The 24,448-nt window shown below is 40.0% G+C and overlaps 1 protein-coding gene across 2 annotated transcripts in view; it reads right to left on the bottom strand.

The window, feature by feature from the left end:
• Positions 1-24,448, bottom strand: part of TSPAN5 (tetraspanin 5) — a 185,774-nt gene that overhangs the window by 160,641 nt on the left and 685 nt on the right. The gene's annotated exons all lie outside the window — the stretch shown is intronic.

The following is a 24,448-nucleotide window of genomic DNA, read 5'->3' as shown; positions in this document are numbered from 1 at the left end:
AAAACACAGACTAGGAGGATTTGAGCCTGCACCAAAAGCAGCAGAAAGTTGTAGAGGTCATTCATAGCGTGAGGCGTCATGATCAGACAGACATGAAGGACCGTTCACGCCCAGGGCGAAGCATGGACCATAGTCAGGAATACAGGAGGCAGAGAGCAGGAAGCCAGGGCACTTGGCAGGATGGAGGCTCAGACCAGGGTGCTGGTTAGACTACGAGGGCAAAGGGAGAGCTGGCAAGGTCATGTCCAAGTGACAGATGAAAAGGTTACCCAGATTCTGGCTCAGTCAGAAAAAAAAGGGCCTGAACATAAAACAGGAAAACCAGCTCCTTACATAACCCTAAAATGCCTTAGGGTGGCCTTATAATCTCGTTAGCACAGCATGAAAAATCTCTCACAAGGTAATGTTAAAATGAAATGCAAACACTAAAACTACGCTACAACATTTTCCCTCACCCACAAATCAATGAACCTTTCAACAGTTTAAAGAAGACAGATTCACCTAAACAACTCAATAATTCTCAGTGTTTGCAATGACCTGCTCAGTTATGTCACCCAATAATACAATTGCAGATGAAGTTATGAGAGTTCTGAGTGATACAGGAAGTCTGCCTTGATTCCACAGAGATGGTATTCAAATCTCAAATCCTCTTCAGGATTCAAAATCCATAAAATCATAGCCAGCCCCCATTTATTTCACCAATTTGATGAATAATTTTGTTTTTAAACAGAATTTAAAATGATCAGCACTCAATCTTTGAGAAAATCTGATAAATAAATACAAAGGAATGGTTTAGGGTACAATGGCTACACTACCCTGAACCACTGCCCCCAAGGACTGGATTTTCATGAAATATATCACAGACAGGAAAAGGAACTCTGCCCATCCTCTTTTCTATGTCATGCCAAGAATTCTCATATACTTAAAAGTAATTAATCACAATAAAAATTACTAACAACTTTTACATTTACATCATACTCTCCATTTCACAAAGCAGTGACCTTTTTTAGTGACCCTGACAGCACAAGAAGGCAAATATACATGGAAGTGTCAAGATTTATCACAAGGGCTTGACTGGCAGGGAGTGGTAGGGCTCTTCCATATGCTCTCTCGATAGCAGATGGGTACAATGGGCCTTTGCCTTGCCCAACATAAGCCACGCAAGGAAATCTGTCTGCGGCCAATGTCTGGATTATAGCATATAAAGTTTTCTTTCCTGAGACTGTCACCTCCAAAATTTTCTAGAAAAATTTCCATTTCAAATACTGTCAACTGACGTGCATTAAAAATGTACTTTTTTTCCTTTTGGGGTAACTGTATTATTTTGAATAAAATCCATCAAATGTGGTTTACTTTGCATGCCATTATAAAACATTTGCTATAAGTCCACATATAAGGAGGAACAATGCTTTGTCAGATGCTTTGTCCCAAATTAAATTTTTTATAATATATACCACCTTCTTTTAAGACATATTCCCAACTGACTGAACAAAGGGTTCCAGCAAGTATCCAAGAAACACAAAAGAGGGATGTGAGAACAGACGGTATCCTGAACACATAAAATGGTGACAGGTAAATTTCTACAGATGAAGACCAGAGTAGAGGGGAGAATTAGGAGAAGATAATGAAAGGGATTATAAACCAAACTGGACAGAGTGGGAGAAGGGACAAAAGATGCCCATTCTTTGGCAAGTCCTTTGGGTGAGAGCTGAAATGAATCCAGAAGTAGGTACTCTATACTACTTAGGACTTCTCCACAGCCAGACCTGTGAGTGATTTGACAGCCATTCAGGGTAAGAGGCAAGACAGCTGGACAGAGCAGAGGTAAGGAGAAAGCCAATTACAACAGGCACTTTCCGCCCGGTCTCCACCATCAGCCGCCCACTGCTGCACCTGCATATCTTTCCACATCACAGAAAGGAAAAAATATTACTTGACATTTAGCTAATTTTACAGTTAACTAAGCACTCTCACATTTTCTTATTTAGTCATTCATGCATTCAAAACAATTTACGGAATGCCTTCCAGAAGCCAGGCCCTGGCAAAGCTTGGATAAAAACCTTTCAGGTCCTATCCTGTACGGAACTCAAAGACCAGTGAGAAATGGGTCCTCTAACTGACTCAGCATCAGAGGGGTCACGGTGGCAAGCCTGGCCCTGATGGTTCACCCTGTGGAGGTACTAACCCAACAATGAATCCCTACATGAGGAAGGGTTTTATTGGCTAATATCTGTTATCTTTTCACTATGGCTTAGAATGGTTCCAATGGTGGATCCAGCTAGATAGAACACAGCCCATATGATTTGACAGCTTGTAAAACTCACAGTTTAATAGCCAGCTTGTATTTGAACCATTTAAACCCACCTTTGATTTATCCTTTAGAAAACAAACAATTTGCTGTGAATCAAAGACCATCAGGTGGAAAATAAGGTGCTGAACGAAAAAAAAAAAAAAAAGAGAGACTACAGAAAAACAGATTGCCCAGAGCCATTCAAACTGAAAAAGCACAACATGCCAGACTAGCACTCTGTAGCTGAAGGCGTTTTACAGCCCCCTCTCTATAGATGCTATTCAACTGGCCAGAAGAAAATTACACAAATACTCCTTCTTTTCAGTATCATTATAGAATTACGTGTTCTTTGTGATTTTAAAAGTATTTCCAAAAAAAAAGAGCTATAAGGAATATATAAGGACTGAACTGCTAAATAGGGTCCCCCTAAATGATGGGGTAGGGATAGAGGAAGTTTAGGAAGGAGTGCCCAAAGGGTATGATTCTGGAACCAAGTCTTGCAAGAGTAACAACAGCAGCAGCAAGGCTCTTACCAAGCCCTGAGGTAAGAGCTCCGTATTCATTACCTCTTTATTCTTCACAATCTTTTATTGTAAAGACAGACACCATGCCTTTGATGGAAGGCAAACAGAAATGGCAGAAATATCATTTAAAGCAAAGGTAAGTGCAAAGTTACCGAGTCAAGAAATGTAAGTAAGGGCACAATGTGGCAGTTCTGCATGTCCCAATTCCCATAGGGTGGTGGGAAAAGGACCGACGCCTGCATACATAGTGAACTGCTTTACAGTGGAGGATCCCTGAACCTAGGGAGCCTGAATATTTTATAATGAACATCAAATATGCTTACTCCTTTTCTCCATACGGGTAGGACTGTGGAACAGAATATGGATGAGAAAATATCAGAGGTGACAGGTAGGGAAGGTTCCTATAACGGTGCTTGGCTTTAATCTTCTCCAAATTTAGAATATTTAGCTATTTAAAGCACGGGAGTATGACACAATCAGATTTGCCACTAGAGAAATCTCCAGCAGCACAGTGGGGAGAGTAGAGCTTTGGGGAAGGACGATGTCAGTGAGAAATTACAGAGGTATGCTGTACAAATAATTTTACATAGAAAAATTATCTCTATTAATCTGTGCACTTAAATTAACACCTTGTATATAAAACTAAAACAAAGTAAAGTAAAACTGCTGGAAAAAAATGCGGCTGGCAGCCTCTTCATCTGGATGACAAATATACTGGATTCAAAAGTCAAATGTAATTATAGCCAGACTATTAATTCACAAACAAGAGTTAACTATGTTGAACATGAATGATCGAGCTTATTCTTTGATTAACGTAAGTGAACAAATTGTTTACTTGGCTTCAAAGGTACGGTAACAGAGGTTCAGCAACTGCAGTCTTTTGGTCTCCCTATACCCAGTGGAGACCAGCTAGAGAGTGGACCCTGGTGTGAAGTTTCTTAGCCCAGTCTATAGGGTACCAAAGCACCTGATAAGCAGTCCTTGTCAGGCTGAGGAACCCTCCCCCTTGGTAGGAAGCTTCCCAGCACCAGCAAGTTCCTCTTCAAAGAGTGAGAGGCACAGGCAGTAGTTATCACACTAACAGAAATGTCTGAAGCCATGTAACTTAAAAGGACTGTCCACTTTCTATGCCACTTACTTAAGCCTTTGAAGGACTGCCGTTTCCCCTGCCCTCAGTGCACACAGCACTGTCACACTGTACAACTCCAGGGAGCATCACACGCATTGCAGGGAGCTGTGCAGTTCACCGCCTGTGTAGCTGCACATGGCAGCCCTCAGGGATAAGAGGTCACTCTCCCACAGATACTTCCCCATTAAAATCCACTTCCTGATCCATCATTTTTCAATACCTGAATCCCTGGATTCCAGCAGTAATCATGGATCTCAACTAACGACAACAGGCAGTTAATAATATTCACATATTATCAAATATTATTTAGAATTTAGTTTTGACTAAATGTCAATAAGACTCATTTTGGAAACAACAGGAATGGAATTTCCACATCTTGTCTCACATTTGAGCCCTGTGAGTCCTCTTTAAATCCAGAATCTTAATTTCAGGCCTAATTACTATGTAGGTATATTATTCTTTTGATGAGGGGAGGAGCCAAAACTTGTAGCAGCTAACAAGTATACACTTTTACAGCTCTATCACAAACGGTACAAAAATAATTGTTCTGAACAAGTGTTTTTATTCGACTTTCATCAACTGCATAACTGAATTACAAGTGCTTCTCTAAATTGCCCAAACCAGCTTTGAGGTGATCTCACTTTCCAATAGGTTGGTTAACTGACTGCTTGAAAGCATTTCATCCTATAAATATCAAAAAGTAAACTTAGAAATTATCTTCCCTTCAAGTCCAACAGGGCTTAAAGGTAAAAAGAAAAAGAAAATATCTGCCTCAGTCCAATTTCAACAGAGCCAGCCTGTTTCCGAGATTGGCTCCTCCTGCTCCTTAACTCTGCTCCACCGTCTTGGCCTAGACCTTCCCACCTGTCTCTTACACTTTCAGGGCCAGATGTCTGACCACCTTTGCACTTTGCCTCTGCCTGCGCTATAGTCGTGCCCAGCGGGGATGTCTTGGCTCCTGATGCCACAGGTTCTCCGGCCCCTGCCCACCAACACTGGAAGCTGTTGCTCTGCACGCTCAAAAATCAAGCACTCCCATGTGTCACAGTTTTACATGTTGCCTCATTCAAGATACAACAATGTTGGTAAAGACGCCTTGGTATCCCTCAGTTCTCAGTTCCCTGGAGATATACTGGCCAGAGGCACAGATATGAAATGCCTGTGAAGTCTCCATCAGGTCTAGGATAGCTGAGATGCTCTAAGGAGCCACCCCACCATCACCCTTTAAACCACACTTTGTTGGGGAGGCCCGGGTGATTATCTCCTAAACAGGACACATCTGAATGCATTTAGCTGGCTAGGTATCAACTTATATGTAATACACAACCATTTGGTTTCTTTGTTCTGGTTGTTTTACATTTACTAGTTTATTATTTTAAAAAATTACAATAGATGCAGATGAATAGATTCACAGGTAAAGGTATAGGGAAAGGGACATGGTGCTTCCAGGCCCCTTCTAGAGCAGCACCCTCCAGGAACTTCCACCTGTATCTGGTCTTAATTTGATTTTACCCTATTAGCAAGGTAATAAGTTAGCTTGTTGCTGTTTCATGGAAGCTGGCAGAAGACATGAGGCTCCTGGGTCACGGACAAAGGACTTTATTATTCACATCATGATACAGACATCATGTTTGCATCAGTCCAGTGGAGATAGTGCTGAGGGGCGCAGATGGCAGCTGGCCGTGCGGTGGGTGTGCGTCCAGCTGAGGAATCTATGCTTGGGGAACCTGCTGATTTACAGTAAGCAGTGAGTGAGGGTAAGTCAGTCTTTTTCCCAGAAAAAGACGTTACTTCATCCCTAGAGGCTGCTCACTGCAAATACAACACTAAGAAATGGCCCAGGTAAAGAACGTTCTTGACATACCCAGTAAGACATGCAAGAGCACAAGAGACCCATGGAGAAGTGTCTCCCAACAATCTGTGTGTATTCCCGAACTTAGATGACTATCCTTAGCGAGGTTCACGGTCTTAGCAACTCCTCCACATGAATCCCCTGCTACACTCTCCATATCATGGATTACAAAAGCAGCAGCACATGCCTCTCACTGGAAAGGAATTCTTATCTATCTAATCTATCTAGCTAGCTACCCTAATCTAATTATCGAGACAAGGTTTAGCTGTGTTGCCCAGGTCAGAGTGCAGTGGACAATCACAACTTACTGCAACCTTGAACTTCTGGGCTCAAGTAATCCTCCCGCCTCCACATCCAGAGTAGCTGGGAAAACAGGCACACCCCACTGTAACTAACTAACTTTTTTCTTTTTTGTACAGACAGGGTCTCACTTTGTTGCCCAGCCTGGTCTTGAACTCCTGGCCTAAAGCAATCCTCCCACCTCAGCTTCTCAAACTGCTGGGATCACAGGTATAAGCCACCTCACCTGGCCTCACCCCGTAATTTAACTGTTTACTCCAATATCACAATCTAGGATTCCCCACAAGCATATCCTTCCCTCAATATGGTGACCCAACCCAGCTTTTGCTTCTTTCCTTTCTTTCTGTTTCACCTTCTTCATAGAAACTTATCTATGTTTAGAAATGCACTAGAAATCAAGAAATGAATGAATAGTGGATAGGACAGAAGCTGGTCTCAATCCAGTCAAAACATTGTTCCAGAAATCATGGTTAAGGGAAGAAAAACCACTTATGATAAAGGAAGAGAAAGCACTTATAATAGCTCAGAAAATGAAAAATGATCAGAATTCCACTTGACAAATGCTCACACTCTGAAAGGCACTAACTTAGGGAAGGGAGGCAGCTTTCCTTTACCATAACATCAATGATTTTTTTTAGACATATTTTTACTTCTCAGACAGTGAAGAATAATTTAAAATGCCAGATTCCTTAGAGTTCAGCAGCCCATAAACATGGTTTGCACAAAAACTGTAATCATGCAAACATAAATTCAATTAGAGAATCTGTAATTGCCATCAAAGTGAAGTATATATTAATAAATTAAGCAACTTCCTAAACGTGCCTATTTTTACACATTACAAATTTTTGTGGAGAGACCCAGATGGATGCTAATTTTGTTCCTAAGCTAAGAAAATTACTTTAGATTCAACTAACATATTTCAATTAGTAATTATGAGATAGCTGCTATATTTCAGGTAGTTTTCTAGGCATATTTATATACATGATTTTATGGAAATTGTAATGTTCTGTACACACTACCATTAAAAAAAATGAAACAGATAGGTCTGTGGCCTCAAAATGATCCCCTAGGTAAGACATAAATGCTGGCAGGCCAGGTGCAGTGGCTCATGCCTGTAATCCCAGCACTTTGGTAGGCCAAGGCGGGCGGATCACATGACTTCAGGAGTTCGAGAACAGCCTGGCTAACATGGTGACATTTCATTTCTACTAAAAATACAAAAAAATTAGCTAGGCATGGTGGTGTGTGCCTATAAGCCCAGCTACTCAGGAGGCTGAGGCAGGAGACTCGCTTAAACCCAGGAGGCGGAAGTTGTAGTAAGCCAGGATCGTGCCATTGCATTCCAGCTTGGCCAACAACAGCAAAACTTCGTCTCAAAGAAGAAAAGAAATGTTGGCATCATTATCCAGAAAGAGAGGACTGGTCAGTCCATGCCAGGAATGGATGTGGTGGACAGCTGCGGCTACACGAGAGGAAATTACTGTCCAGGAGGAGGGAAACACTGCAGTTGCACTGGTGAGAAAACCCTCAGTTCCAGTTGCCAAAGGAAAGCACAGAGATACACTCTCCTCCAATGGATGGGGGACAAAGGAAACGAAGCCTGGCATAGGTGACAAGTTCAGGGTACACTTTCCCAACAAGGAAAGTTAAGAGTCTGGACACTGACAATTTCCCAGGTGACAGTGAAGCAAAAGCCTGCAGCAAGTCCCCTGACTGGTCACCTACTGGTCCCTTAATTATCACGTCAACATTCACTCAGTGCTCAGGGTTGGATGTACATCATCTCATGGAATCTCTACAATGATCCTAGAGGTTACCACTACTGTTACCCACTTTTTGCCCAAAAGGATTAGTTCGAAGTGATAAAGTAACCATCCATGGTCACACAGCTTGGAAATATCGAGGCCCATGTTTGAACCCAGGCAGTCTCACCCTTAACCACTGTCTTACACGCTGTAATATTCTCTGCCTAGCATTGGGAAGAGGTGAGGAGAAAAAGTTAAATCACAGAAATAAAGAGTAAATATCTCCTTCTTTTTTTCTTTTTTTTTTTTTTGAGACAGAGTTTCGCTCTTGTTGCCCAGGCTGAAAAGCAATGGCACGATCTCAGCTCACCACAACCTCCGCCTCCTGGGTTCAAGCAATTCTCCTGCCTCAGCCTCCAGAGTTAGCTGGGATTACAGGCATGTGCCACCGTGCCCGGCTCATTTTGTATTTTTAGTAGAGACCAGGTTTCTCCATGTTGGTCAGGCTGGTCTCCAGCTCCTGACCTCAGGTGATCCGCCCGCGTTGGCCTCCAAAAGTGCTGGGATTATAGGCATAAGCCACCATGCCCAGCCTATCCCCACCTTTTTTTGGTCATCTCCTACTATCTGGAGCTCTTCAATATAAAACAATAAAATAAATTCCATGGATATCTGCATTGTGTAATAAAAAACCAGATAGGACATATGTGAATGTGTAGATTATGTTCATCACCACAGAACCTTCAAACACCTAATAGCTTGTTTAAACGAAATATAAACAATATTAAAGACGACAGAGAATTTCAAATAATGCCTATGCCATCAAGCTTAATTTATTCAATATGTAATTTTATGTGCAAATTAATTGGAAACCTTTGTGTTTCTGCTAACTTTAAGGCCACATATGGAATCCATATGAAGCAGAGGTTTCTGAGTCTGCTCATTCCAAAGCATAAGAGTAACGCATAATAAATAACCTGAATAGTCACTTAACATAAGCAAGGTTGATGTTAATCAAAACAACTGCACCAAAACCGTTTAATGGAACCAAATGGAGTCAAAGTGCTGGGACTTGGCAACTTGGGCAACTCAGTGTGCCCACATTCTACAAAGAACACAGGCCAAGTGTCGACTTCATCCTAATGCAACATATAAACAGTAAGCAGATGCCTTCTCCACCAGTCTCAGCTCAATCTCCACCCATGGGTAAAATCCACAAGGACTCCCCCATCCCCTCTGCACGCTTCTCCTACACAGTGATACCAAGAAACCTGAGCCACCTGAGATACTGGGCTCCCAGAAGAGCAGCTCTGTTCCTTGTTTTATAAACTGGGGGCTTTGCCTACAATTTTGGTTAGGAAAATAAAGGATTCCACTATGAAAAGGGTGGGCAAAGTGAGGAACAGTGAGTAGTAAAAACTAGGACCCAACTGATTTGTGAGGTCCCTTTTCAACATGTAAGTCCTAGGATTACACAGTCAGGGCCGCAAAAGACCAATTAATGAATAGTTCTAATACTTGGGTGCTAAAAAGATCGGCCAAATAACAATGAATTAAGTATTTGCACAGCAATTCCTGCTCACAAGAATTCCAACCTTCTGTTCTTTCATTAGCAGGTCAACCTTTTGAGAGCGAGAAAGAGATTTCGCTTCCCTAAAAGTAAAAAGCTCTGTCTTCTCAATTTTGGAATTAGAATCACAGAAAGAAGGGGGTAGGTGAGGAAAAAATTCCATAGAAAGAACACTTAAACTTTAAAACTACATTTTAAAAGGTTCTTAGCAATAATTAATGATTTCTTAGAGTTTCTAGCTAAGACTCAGTAATTTCATAGTTCAAAGAGTTTCTTTTCTAGCCTCCAACTAATAACCACAAATTTTTTTTTCTGCTTATGTGTTAGATTCTAAAATAGATCTCTAGCTTTTAACTTTAAAACAAGTTTATTTAGTTTGCATATTTATAGTACACGACAATAAGGAAATTTTAGTCTCTTATCATGAATGAAAATATTTAGAGGTGATATGGTCTTTTAGGTAGTTTTTCTTGTTTTTCTTGTAGTTTTTCTTTCTCCCTCTTCTTCCAAAGACAGTACATACCTACAGTCCCACACTGCATGATGACATTGTAATCAATGACAGAACTGTGGTCCCAGAAGATTCTAATGGAGCTGGAAAAATTCCCATGGTCTAGTGACATCTTGATGATCTTGATCCTGTGTAGGTCTAGGCAAATGTGTGTGTTTCTGTCTTCATTTTTAATTTTAAAAAGTTTTAAAAATAAAAAATAATTATTTTTAAAAAAGGCTTATAGAGTAAGGATATAAAGAAAATATTTCTGTACAACTACACAATGTGTTTTTAAGCTAAGTGTTATTACAGGAATAAAAAAGCTTAAAAAAAGTTAATAAAGTAAAAAAGTAACAGTATGTTGAGGTTAATTATTGAAAGAAATAAAGTTTTGTAAATTTAATGTAATTTGTGTACCATAATGTCCTAGCCCCTCACCACTCACTCCCTAACTCACCCAGAACAACTTCCAGTCCTGCAAGCTGCATTCATGGTAAGAGCCCTATACTGGTGTACCATTTTTTATCTTTAATATTATATTTTTACTGTACCTTGTGTATGTTTAGACACACAAACACCATTGTGTTATAATTGCCTGCAGTATTCAGTAGCGTAATACGCTGTACAACTTTGTTGTCCAGGAGCAATAGGCTGTGCCATACAGCCTCGGTGTGTGGTAGGCTACACACCATCTGTGTTGTACATTCTATGATGTTTGCACAATGATGAAATCTGGTAACAACTCGTTTCTCAGAACATACCCCCTGTTAAGCGACACATGACTATACTTTTTTTAAAAAGTCCAAGGATATAGATCAGTATTGAATAAGCACGAAGGATATATATTGATAATACATATTTTAAAAACCAAGTATATCAATATTTAAGTGGAATACATATTTATGTATTTCACAAAATACGTTTCAATTTGTTGAGACCCCTAGCCTTTCATTTCTAAAATAGTGATTCTGTATCTTTAAAAATGACAAGTAAAACACTGTTTTCAAATTTTTGTGCAATTGTTTCAAATCTTCACTGCATAGCAAAATCAAAGCATACAGAGAGAATATTAGGGACTATTAATCTTGTAGGGTTAGGAAAAACTATGAAAATGCCATATATAGTTGTATCATCTAGACATCCCTTAATTCAACTTATTCTTTCAAAATCCAATAGACGAAGCCAAAAGAACTTGGTACCAAAGAGAACACTAGTTTCCCTAGGATTCCAGCTAAGAGATTAAAAACAAAAACAGAGCGGGCTTTCTCACAGGAGCTGCTACGTGGGCAGTTGCTGCCCATCCTTGGGTAAGTAGGGCACCAACAACGAAACAGGTGCTCAGGAAGTTTCTAGCCCTAGTCTTCCGCCTCCATAGGGTCAGGCTGCAAAACATTTAAAACGAACGGCCTGGTTTCCTGGGGCTTAGTTTTCCTGTTACTTAATTATAACTTCTCCCTTTAAAAGTATAGAGTTTTTCAAATGCCTAAAGGAGATGTATTGATTCTATTTTGTTTTTCTGGTTGTGTGAAATTGATGTTTATTCACAAGGTATTTGCTCTGTATGTTGAAAACACTTATTTTAAATGTTGTCCTAAGGGGGAAAGGCTGGTAAAGTCAGAAGAAATGTTTAAAAGCCACTAATGTAACAGCACATTTTTTCTTTTAAAAAGTTAATTAAGGTTTGCTAAATTCAAGTTGTCATAGGTGAATACAACTGAAACTCTAAAATATTTTTTTCATTCTGAAGTGTGTGTTCACTGTTCTCAGAGCACTTGACTAAGAGTTTCCACTTTTAATATAGTTGAACCAAAAGAAAATATTATTGTGGTAAATTTCCTTTAAAAAAGTAATATTGATGTTGTCGTATTGTTTTTGCAATATAAAAGCACCCTATTTTTAAAATGCATTAAATAAATAGACACATTCTAAAACTGACCTTAAGCAATACCTACAGTAACTTGGAAGAGGAGGGAGGAGGCACCTGAGATACAGTTCCTCAGTATTTAAGGTTGACTTCCTGGTAGCCTGAGATACAATTTCCCAAAGCATTTTCCCTTTCATACCTAAGATATAACTATTCACTGACCCTAGGGTTAGCAACTTTTCAGAAATGGGGGATGCCCCTCTTCTCTCCCACACCCCTAACAGAAAACAGAACATGGAGTATGCAAACATTTAAACACATTCCCCAAACATTTTATCTCTAGGGATCCATCCATCTCACTAATAGATTTCAGCTTATAAATACACGCCTTGCTACAAATTACTTAAACACAAGCGTTCCCCAAAGTGAGATTCCCTAGTGACCTGTGGTACCAGAAGAGACAGTTTCAGAATGCAGCATTAAATATCCTTCACTAAGAAAGTCACTGCTTTTCAACTATCTTTTAATCCTCTGGTCCAGTTAAGGAAAAAGTCTCCATTTGATGTCAGAATGTCGAAACCTTGGTACACCTGTTAACCTCCATTACAACAAAAGAAAAGAGGCCTCTGACTCAGGCTTACCAGCAGGTACCAATAACTACCTGCTGGTAGAAGTTAATAAGTCATATTTGTCATCATATGCATTTGAATAGTGATACTTTTCACAGTCCTGTTTAAATATATTTAAATCTTAAATGTATTTAAGATTTAAAATCAGAGTCAATTTAAAAGAAAAGATTGTTTCAGATGGACTAGATCCTTGTGATTCAAAGTGAGATCAGTGAGCCAGAGGCATTGGCATCGCCTGGGCATTTGCTAAAGATACCAACCGGATCTTTGGCCCCTTTACTCCTACTGAACCAGAATCCACATTTGAACAAGATATCCCAAGCGACATGTATGCATATTAAAATCTGAGAAACTACGGGGTGACACAAGAGTTTGTCCAAAACCATGCAGGTAGTTTACAAATGGCTGAACCTTGGGACTCATTGCTTTATATCATCAGGTGGCTACCTAAATCCTGATATTCGCTGAAATCAGCTAGTGGAGGTCAGGAGGACCAAGGGAAGTCATATGGTTGGTGTTCACTAACAAGGAGTCACAACCCACCTGAGGACTGTGACATTGATTAATGAATCTACACCAGCAGTTTTAGGGGTGTTTGTGGTAAGCTAGGAATGACTTTAAACATGCTTCTGTAAAATCCTGTTGTGCTACATACATCATTCTTTTTTACCAATAAAAACTATAGTAAAAGTTCTACTTAAACTTCTCCCTTAATCCCCCACTTCCCCTTAAAGGGCTGGGGTTTTCAGCATGCCTTCTGCATGGGAATGAGTGACAAGGCTCCTTGCACCTACTAATTTATCATGCCTGACCTTTCTCTCAGAGCTGAGCCCAGTTATGGAAGATGAAACTTGGAAATGTGACAGCCTGTGCCTTCTGTGTCAGGCGACAGTACAGGTGGCAAAAAAAAGGCACAAGCTCTCGTTGGATCCCATTTATGCCCTAGAGGAGAAGCCAGTGAGTCTCTCATTCCCCAAGATGATGAGTCAATGATCCAGGTAGTTCAATCCAAAATCCTAGCTCTGCATCAACTGGAAGGACATACAAGGGGAAAACCCAAGTTATCTGGATCACTGACTCAAGTTTCACCTTCACAACCTGAAGAATTTATGTGAAATACAGAGTAAAAAAATAACCAAAATATGCAGGATTTATGATACCATAAAGAAGTAAAGACATGTAGTTACAGCCATCTAGATAGTTCCAGAATGCCCAGATTTAACAGATGTTGATAAAGTGTTTGCATCCTCCCCACCCCACCCAGGTATTGGGGCTAACACCATAGCTATCCATCAGAAACTCAACTTCCCAGTACAAAATACTAACAGGAGACACTTTGGTTTTGAAAAAAAAAAAAAATAGTGAATCTAACTGGGTAAAGAAAAACGGGAAAATTAACAACAAACAATAGAAGCGAATTCATGGTCTGGTATCCATGATAAGAACTGCGTGCCACTCATCACAATGAAAAGAACACTGCGAACATTTGTTAGATCTTTTTTTCCTTTTAGTTATTTTGAGAATGCACTTATGTAGGCAGAATATTACAGAGAACAAAAAACATATGTTACAATGTAAGAATATTTTAATGATTCTGAAAGAAGGGAAAACAACCAAAAGAAATTACGGGCAGTTGAGGAAAACAGAATAATAATTGCTAATACCTATCGACTATTCTAAGCAGTTTATACATATTAACTCTTCGAGTCTTCACAACTCTGAGGTAGACATTTATCTTAATACTACTATTAATAATATTAATACTACTAAATATACCATTTTGCAGATGAAGGGGAGACTTAACTGAAAAGTGGACAAGTAACGTCTAAGGTCACAAGCCTGGGAACGTAGCTGGGTAAAAATCCAGACACACGCAAAGTCTAAACTCTTTAAAGCAGACTTTCTGCACCTCCCACCACCAGGGTACCAGAATGCCCAAGTGAGGATGAATCTCTCAATACTCTCTCATACTGAACCACACAAAGAATTCTTCTAAGAGGTCAGTGACCTGTGAGGTCTCCAATTAAAGGGTTGGGCCATATTGATACAACTATACCTTAAAACAGAACTAACTTCTCGAATTAAATCCATCATCAGTGATTAGACTACTTACTTGGCAGAATTAATTTTAAGGCTGCTTGGGGGGAAATATCAACAGTTGGAGGAAGTTTTTGTTGGAAGCACAACATTATGCTTTGAGAAATGCTTAAGTCAAGTATTCGTCTTTTATTAGGACTACTTAATTGAGTACAACGCATTAAAATAGCTGGCCTGAATATTTATTAGAGCACCAGCTGTTCCCTCCAGATTTTTAGAAATTCGAGCCTTAGTGCCAAGTGTAATTTAGAAAAATTTTCCAACAAGTAAAAAGAGCCCTATGCCTTGTAATACTTATCAAAATAGTAAATAGTAGCTGGAAGTGGTATAGAACATGACTTTTCCCTTTCAGTGAGGAGAGCCAAAATGTTTTGCCATTTGTAAATGTTTTGCCATCCACAAAAACACCATTTTGTAATTGGGATTAGTGATTATATTACTTAAAAATTATACCTTGGGATTCATAATTAACAATCCTTTATGTACATATAGATAGTATCACAGTGCTAACCACAGAGTTTATACACAGAGTTTTGTTTGGTTGGCTTTTCTGGTTTGCTTTTTTTTTTTTTTTTTTTTTAATAAAAGGAGTGGTGTTAGACCCAGTAAAACATCTCAGAGAAATAATATGGGTTTTTATTCAAAATTTCATTTTTCAAAAGATTTCTACTTTAGGAACCCAGCCATAAACAAATATCTAAATTTCTTTTAAAGGGGGTGGAGGAAAGAAAGAACGTTAAGAAGTAACAGGAAAACATTATGCATAATCCAGATATTCCACACTGAAGCTTTCTTTTTTTTTTGGCCCCCGCCCCACCCAGCCCACACTGAAGCTTTCTAAAGAACACTGGCAAATAGTGTTCCAGATTGCATTTGCTTTACCATCAACCTTGCAGCAGTGCCGCAAGTTCGGATACGGGAAGAGAAATGTCCCTTCCACCGCATCAATGAACCTGTCATGCAGACCTTGATGCAGAAAGCAACTCCCCTCCTGCAAACTGAGCACAGTCGGGGCTGGAGGCCAACAAGAAAGCCCCAGAAAATGGAGGCTGAAAGGAACAGCAACAGTGGACGGGGGGTCTGATTTTTTTTTTAAGGAGAGGGTGGTCTGCGGTTGTTAAGTGCCTACAGTTAGATCTACTCAACTGCATTGATATATGCAAAGTAGTCCAGGACAAGCAGAGCAAGGGAACAAAAAGTCTAGCTCTTCACCGTGCCTATCCATTGAATGACTAGCTTCTAGCACTATAAGATGCTAATTGTTAGCATACTAACTGCAGCACTAGAGGTTCTCTTTGAAGAGATTTTTCTCATTTTGTTTTTAGGGCTTTCAGGTTTAAAAATAAACTGGCATTTTTGGATTAATAAAAAAATTCCACGAGGGATAAAATAGGCCATTTTTTTTTCTTGTAAGCAAAGAACAGTAGCTTTATGTGCTGGTGAAATCAGTCATCCTTTGGTCACTGCTCTACACCACCCACGCCCAGCTCTCCCACCCAACCAGGAAAACAAGCCTCCAGGAGGCAACGCAAAGGAGAGGCCACACCTTCCCAAGAAAAACAAGCGAGAGCTTTTCAAACTAGGTTGGGCATCACAGACTTGCAGGAAGTTTTGATTTTTTTCTTAATAGAAATTCCAGGGCCCCATCCTGGATGGACCTATTGAACCAGATCTCCCAATGGGAAGACTGAAATTTTTACTAATCAGGCTGCTACACTATATGCATAAAGGGGTGAAATCCCTACTAATCCCAACTAATCCTACAGAAGTCACACCTAGTTAGTAAGAGGGACTTCCCGTCCATGAAGAGATTCCAAGAGATAAAACCCACACGAGGACTAATTTTTTTTTAATGTACTTTGGCCATCAAGATTCAAAAACATCTAAAGGCTAGAATACTGGTTCTTTTCTTTCTTAAGTGGTGGGATCCCTTTTTTCAAGCAAAAATCTTTCTTAGCATCCCAAAATATCAAACTAATAGCCGAGCTTTTCTGAGGGAAAGAGAGACACGGCTTAGCCCACACCCCACCAGCACAGACCCACCCACCCACATAACACCTCAAGGAAGCCTAGAAATACTGGTAGCGGGTTTGAAATCCACTGGGCCAGAATAAGACATTCAAATGAGAGAAATAAACAGAACTAAATCTAAATTCAAACAATTAACTGGAGGGTTAGGGCTTCTGATTAGCGCATAGCTTAGGGGGATGGTTTAATAGAGTTCACTTGGAAAAGTGAAGGTTTTATTTCACTAAAAAGTGAATTCAAGCCAACGGTGCTCCTTGGTTGCCGGGAAAAGCAAGTGCGGTTTAGCCTGGTTTAATAACTAGTATTTGTATTTAGAGATTTACCATTTATGAAGCTCTTTGATATGCATGATCTTACATAATACTGGATAACAACTTTGCAGAAAATTATTTTCCAGTTTTTTAGATGAGCAACTGAGGAACTAATCTGTGAAAGTAACTTACTCAAGGTCAATTCCAGACAGTAGCAGAGGCTTCTGCCACCTGGCACAGCACAGCCTAGGGACTGAAGGGAGAGTTCAAGCGTAACAGCTTACTGCTCTCTGATGGTTAGAAAGGCCTGTGAACAACGTGTTCCCTGCTGGTTGCTGCATTAACAGAGGTGTGTCCAAATGGGACCCCAGGCAGAGCCCCATGACCAGGGCAAAGAACAATCTGGAAACAGTATATGTAGATTTGACACTCTAAAACTGAACCCTGCCATGCTCTTAACACCTCAAAAGTTACTCCACATCTCTGTACTCCGATTTCATGTCACAAAGATATAACATGTTTGGAAGACTCTTTGAGATGCTTACAAGAAAAACATCATTAGTGTAAACACATGGAGGAATCAGGAGCTTTTAAAGGTGGAAAAGAGAAGATTTAGGAATGACATGATGGCTATTTTTAAGTCATGAAGGACTATGGGGAAGGAAGATGAGTCTTTCATATTTTGATAAATGAGTCTTTTATATTATGATATTTTATATCATTCAAGACACAGGTAAATCACAAAATGAGTTTGGAACGTCTTATTCTGCCAGAGAGCAAGAGGGTGCTCAAAGACTGATGAGAGATGCAAGAGCACCGGAGCCAAACCAACGTGAAAACACTGCACTGGCCAAACTGAGGGCCATTTTAAATAAAGTAAGTGAAGAGAGTAACATTAAAACACACTAAAAAAAAGAAAGATCATAAGTTTTTACTGATATCAATGATAGATTGAAAATTTGATGAGGAATAGGCTATTTACATAGTTTCAATGTAATTTGCCATAAAATATTTATAAATTACAAATGGGAAAAGAGTATATGGTAGAGAAGCCTGGCAGACAACACCCTCATCAAGTGACCGTCATCAGTGATGGGACAAACAGAAATCAATGCCACGCTGATAGGGTACAATGAGAATGCAGCATAATTTCTGTACTATGCCTACCAAAGACGCATAGCCTGAATCTAAGCTTGTGGAAAGGGCAGACAAACACAAACTGAAGGACAGTCTACACAGTAACTGGCTTATAATTGTCAAAAGTATCAAGAACATGATAATTCTTACTGAAAGAGATGAAAAAGGTGTAACTAAATACTAAGTGTGGTTCTGACCTGGATTCTTTTGCTTTAAAACATCATTGGAGGCAACTGAGAAACTTGGACAAAGTCTAAGGATTAAATACTATTAATGTATCATTGGTAATTTCCTGGCGTTGATGGTTGTACTGTGGTGATCTAGGAGAATATTCCAGTTTACAGAAAATACATACTAATCTGTTTGTGTGATAGCCATCACGCTGGCAACTTTTTCTCCAACAGGATAAAGACAAGTTCTTTATACCACATGCAATTTTTCTATAGGTTTGATGTTTCCAAAAAAAAATTTGAAATGAACAGTAAATTAGGAGGATGGAAATTATGCAGAGGCAGATTACATCTAGTTTGAAAACAGATGAAACTCTACAATTAAAGTGGTCCAAAAACAGATCCGTGCTTAGAAGGGTCAGCAGGATACAGTGGAGAACACCTCACTGACTAGGAAGTTAGAGGAGATGATTCCTACATACTTTCTGATGATTTTGTAATTCCTTCCTTCAACATACTTTTTTTTTTTTTTTTTTTGAGACAGGGTGTTGTTCCATCACTCTGAAGTGTAGCTGAAGCCTCAACCTCTGAGGCTCAAGTGATCCCCCTACCTCAGCCTTCCAAGTGGCTAGGACTACAGGCATGCATCACCACACCCAGCTAATTCCCAAACTTTTTTTGTAGAGAAAGGGTTTCATTTCACTATGTTACCCAGGCTGGTCTCAAACTCCTGGACGCAAGCCATCCTCCAGCCTCAGCCTCCTAAAGTGTTGGGATTTAACAGGTGTGAGACACCATGCCTGGCCAAAACGTTTATTAAAACATCTACTGTGTTTCTGACAATGTGCAAGACACTGGGCTTATGAAAGTGAGACAGCCCCCACACTTGAAGCCCTTATAATCCAGTGGAGTAGGATGATTTGGAATTTAGAAATGTTAAGACAGTCATCAGTGTTACACATAGAAAGAAACATGTGATTCAAGAATGCTGTCTATAATACTCCAATTTTCGTTTATGAACTTTCAATAGGCTCCAATTATTCCATCATATTCTTGAAGAACATTTTCATCCTAACATTTTTGTGCTTGTGGGTGGTGTTAATCGTGGCATATGCAAAAACTTTATCACTTTTCAATTATGAACAGATGTAAATGACTTACTTGATGTTTTATTTTAGAATAACAAGCATCTTCTAAAATAAGTCTCTACCCAAAAAGCTGGGGCTATCATAGAGTGTTAAGAGACTTTACACTCCAAACCTGAACCTTGAGATGCTCTTCAACACCTCGAAAGTTACTCCACATCTTTGTACTCCAATTTCTTCATGTGTCACAAAGGTATAATATCCTTGGAAGACAATTTGAGGTCTTACAGGAAAGACATCATGAGTGTAAAGCTCTGTTAAAAATGCAGATTGCTTTCACCTTTTGCCTATTATTATGGACATTAAGACAAAGTGACCCATCTAAATGAGTGAAACATTTTGGCAATTTTACGGTAGGTGAAACACTATTTGGTTTTCCAACTTCTCCTCACTTGGCTTCATTTCAATCTGCGGGGTACATCATCAAGTGAGAATGCTCCTGCGCCTGCATACTGCCCGACGGAGGGAGTGGCCAGACTAAGCAAGTCTATATTCAATTACTTTCCCCACTTTATACCTTTCTTACACTTTTCCCATATGACACTTTCATAACCATATTTAGCTTTCTTCCTACAATCTCCCTGTAATTCAAAAGGCAATTTAGATTCCCATATGGTTGCCATCGAAGCTAACAGATGTCTAGCAAATTAAAACAAAAATTATGACTTATAAACTGCTGATGTATCATCATTCCAGAACAACTTGCAATTTATAGTGAATCATAAGATAAAGCTTCCAACTTGATGCACCCCCCCACAAGGTTTCCTAAGTCTCCCTCCTCTCTGAATTTAAGCCCCGTGGAAGCAAATTAGAGGCAAGATTCTGCTATCAACCCCAGATAAGCCTCCACTTAAAGACACAATGTATCTGAAAGCACATCAAAAGAGAAATTTGGCCTCAAGTATCTGAGGCTTTTCTAATTTTTTGTAGCAAAGAGAACAGAAAAATGACTTGGTTTTCCCAAATCATTCACGACTTCCATAGAATTTTTTCCTAACAAGTCACTATAAAATCTATTGAATCCATTTGCTGCATCTTCTTGGCAGATCTTAAGAGTACTACCTAGTAGTAATGATACCAAAGTACTAGAGTAAGGCATTCTAGAAGTTCTATATCCCTGTATGGAACCAGTATAACATATGGAGACAATAATGATATTTATCATTTGTTAAATATTGAGCTATTATGCTGAGTAAAACATTATCTCACTGAATTGCTGAAACTACAACACCATTAGATAATGTTATCTTTCCTTTATAAACAAGAAATTAAGGCTCAGTGCCTTAATACAGCAGACTGTAATTTTTGAAGATGACAACATACATGACCTTCTGCAATGTGACCTTGACACTTCTCCAACAAAAGATGGCATCTAATTCTTCACCCTTTGAAATTGAGCAGACTGCATGAGTGCTTTAACCAATGAAATAGATAAAAGTGGCACTGCTAGTTCTAAGTGCAGCCTTAACCGGCTGAAAGCTTCTTTAAATCTTAGAGACAGGGAGAAGCCGCTGTAGGTGCTTCTTCTGTAGATGCTCCAGTGACTCTGGCTAAGATCCCAGCAAGCATCAGCTGCCAGTCATATGAGTATACCATCTTGGGCATCCCGCTCCAAAGAGCGTTCAGATAACTCCAATTCCAACCACATCTCACTGCAACTGTATGAGACCACATGTGGGAAGTGTCCAGATGAGCCTGGCCAAATCACAGAACTATGAGCTATAATAATAAATACGGTGTTTTAAACAACTAAGTTTGGAGGTTACTTAGCAATAAATAACCAGAATATTGAGATCAACTTACTTGCCTAGAAACAGTTACATATCCAGAATCCAAAACAGTTAAGAGCCAGAATCCAAAAGGGCAAAACATCTATTAATGATGGGTGATGGGATGTGGGGTTCAGTACACAAAATAAATGACTTTAAAAAAAAACCCTCTTTTTCCTCCCTCCCCCAACCCCAAAGCAGTCTTAGGGTTTTCTGAGAAATGTCCTAGTACGGTGACACCCTCAATAAAATCAATTCTCTTCTGTCTTGAGTTGTTCCAATATGTAACAGAGAAAACACGTTTGTCCCCCAGCACCCTGTGATAACTAATGAGAAAGGAATCTGTACAAGATGTTGACTTTGTTACTCACAACATCATTACAACTGTTATATAAAAGGATTCAAATTTTATACATGAAGCTGTAATTCTAATAATAAAAATATATTTAATGACTCACAGGAATACATTTGAGATTTACAGTGGTGAGAAAAAAGCATGTAGACTATACCAGGAACCGAACAAGCCAAGAAGAAATTAGTGAAAGTTGTTTTTTGTTTTGTTTTGTTTTAATAAAAGGGTCTTTGAGGAAGAAATTAAAGTAATAAAACTGGTCTTCAGACAAGCCTCCCTAACAGAAAATGTCTATAATTTATCAAGTGTCCCAGTATATGCTACTTCTGTTATACGTTAGTGGCCAAATTCTTCTATTTTTCTTCTCCAGCCTATTAGAACTCAAGAAACTCATTCTGTATAAGAACTAGAAAGACCCTTATAACTCATCCAACTCCTTCAATTTAACAGCTGAGCAACTGAGGCCCAGGCAGTTAACTAACAAAGAGCTAAACTCCCGATTAGGAAAAAAAATCCAAATTTTCAGTACTGGTGCCACCATATGTTCAATTTTATTTTACCAGAACTATATTTGTAAATGTCACCAGTGTATGTCAAATTTAATCTAGCAGTTCAGGGTAAAAATGAACAATTGGGAAACCATGCTGCTGGCAATCTTTTCTTCATAATTCTATGGGAGTAGCACTGAGTTGGTTGTTTTTGGCAATCACAGACAGGTTGGTGACTCTGTAGAGGGCAGAGGTGTGCAAACTTTTCAGAAGCAAGCTGCCAGACTACTGACCCCTGCTTTTCAGTCACTAACATCTTAGTCTGAACTGCTTTAATCAAAACCATATGGTTGCCTTCCTGTTGATCACCACTAGAGACCATTCTACTATAAAGCAGGATATTTAAATACGGGGTAATTTTGGAGCAGAGAGCAGGATAGGAAAGGTATGAGGGGGTATCCGAGAGGAAGGCGTTGGGCATACAAAGGAGAGGAAGGGAAGAGAGGAGGCAGGGCAAGTGAAGGGCCCTCATACCAAGGCACTCACTTAACAACTCTGCCTGGGGCAGCTGGTTTAGTCCCACAGCCTAGGTCTTCTCTCAGGCTTCCCATACTCACCCACCCACCTATGAAGACCTTCAAAATCAGAAAAGATGCCGCTCTATTCTGGAACTCTCCATGCACGCACGCTGCAATTCTTTGAAGCTCTCTACAATTCCAGGGGTTTTGCTGCAACCTAATCCACAGAACAGGCTAAATTTGTCCCTGTGCACTCTACAAAATTACAGCAAACTGTCAGGGAAGCAGGCCGAAATCCTTTTATTTCCTTACCATCCCCTGCTAGGAAACGGCAGAGAAAGTCCCCGGGTGATTTTTGTCGCTAGGTAGCTAAAATGTGCAACTTTTAGAAATGTTCAAGTAGAAACAAGAGGCCTGAACTCACTACCCCAAAAAGAACCAGTCCCAGTTCCGTAGTCCCTGCCTCTCCAAGTCACAAAGTTTCAAGTTGCAATTAAATCAGAATATCTTACTCAAAAACGTGACTACCCACCACTTTTAAACATTTTCACAAATGGAGAAGGGGCAAAGAAAGAAAATAATTTCTTCTTCCTGTATTTGTAGCAGTGTTTGATTGCAGGGAGGTGGGGGGCTGCTCCCGGGAATCATGCACAACACTGGTTTAAAAAAAACTGCCTGTGGAATGATAGGATATGACACCCATTCATGTGTCCCCTCATTATTTTTATTAGTCCTAAAGACAGATGACATGCTGACACGGAAAGTGGTCTCCAGTCCCTTGCATTTCCCCTCACAAAACATACATGACCAATGCAAGGTACTCTTATGGAAAACAGAAAATAAAATAATCTGGCAAGAGCGTGGTACAAAAAAAAAAAAAAAAAAAAAAAAAACACCCATGAAGAGCTGTATTGACAACCATTCTCACAGATATATATGTACAGCAAACGGCCAAAATTAAAGGAGAATGCAAATAAATACATTCCGTGTTCAGACTGCTGTGGATAATTATTGATCCCGCAGTTGGATCATTGTTTACCTCATACTGAACAGCAACTTAGAGAACCCCTCACCCAGACAGCCACCATCTTTACTTTCCATGGAATAGGGGGTGCCCAGTGAGGAAGAGGATGAGATGGGATAAGAAGGAGAAGAAAAATAACATGGTCTTCGAACCAACGTTTTCCCCTGGTCCTGGAGAACTCTTTGTCTGGCTGAACACGTTTGCCAGATCAAGGAAAAGAAGCAAAACAAACAAACAAACAAGAGTAGGCGTCCCAGCCTAATTACAGTAGGTGCCCAACACATTGCAGTCCCAAGCAGAGCATAATTTGAATCTTGTGTTCAAGCATTTGCTCTCTCGGTTCCCCAATAAAACATGCCTCGCACACCTTCTTCTTTGCATTTCTCCAAAGGTTTCCCCAAAACGGCCCGCTCTGTGTCACTCCTTTAAAAAGGAGGACGTGGGGCACGGGGCACGAACACATTGAAACATACATATGTGGACGGTGACTTGTTATTATCCTGACAATGACATATACATATAAATAAATCCCTCTACCCCGCGCGCCCGCTGGCCAGTCCATTATGCACAAGGAGCGCTTTCCAGCTGAAGAGGAAGAGCGTGCAGGAAACGTTATTTACGTGCACATTACAGAACCATATACCACAGCATCTGCATCCTACACAAAGCCCGAGATGGTGCAAGAAGATACACGCTGAGCATGGCACAGACCAGCCGCGGCAACACGGAGCCAAGCCCTCGTCCAATCAGATCGTGGTTAGAAGGTGGACCTTAGGGTCGGCTGTGCCCGATTAGCCTTCCCTATTATGACACCACGCTCTGCCCAACATCCATATCCCACCGGGAGCAAATCCAATTCGTGCGGCTGCTCATTTCTCAAACTGCCGAGTCCTTTCTTTTATCTGCATCCCTGCTATTCGTTCCTTAAAAAGCCACCCGAAGGCCTCGGTGCCCCCTTTCTACCTCGGTTTCTCTTTTCACCTCTTCCCATTCCTCGAAAGGATTAAATGTTTATCTCTCCAACGCGCCAGCTGGAAAGGCGGAAGGCGAATGCCTCTGCGCTGCTCCGGCAA

Source organism: Sapajus apella, unplaced genomic scaffold (assembly GCF_009761245.1).
Source record: "Sapajus apella isolate SASKATOON/1434 unplaced genomic scaffold, GSC_monkey_1.0 scaffold124, whole genome shotgun sequence".
NCBI lineage: Eukaryota > Metazoa > Chordata > Mammalia > Primates > Cebidae > Sapajus > Sapajus apella.
The sequence above is the reverse complement of the archived record's forward strand: the minus strand, read 5'-3'. Positions and strand labels throughout refer to the sequence as shown.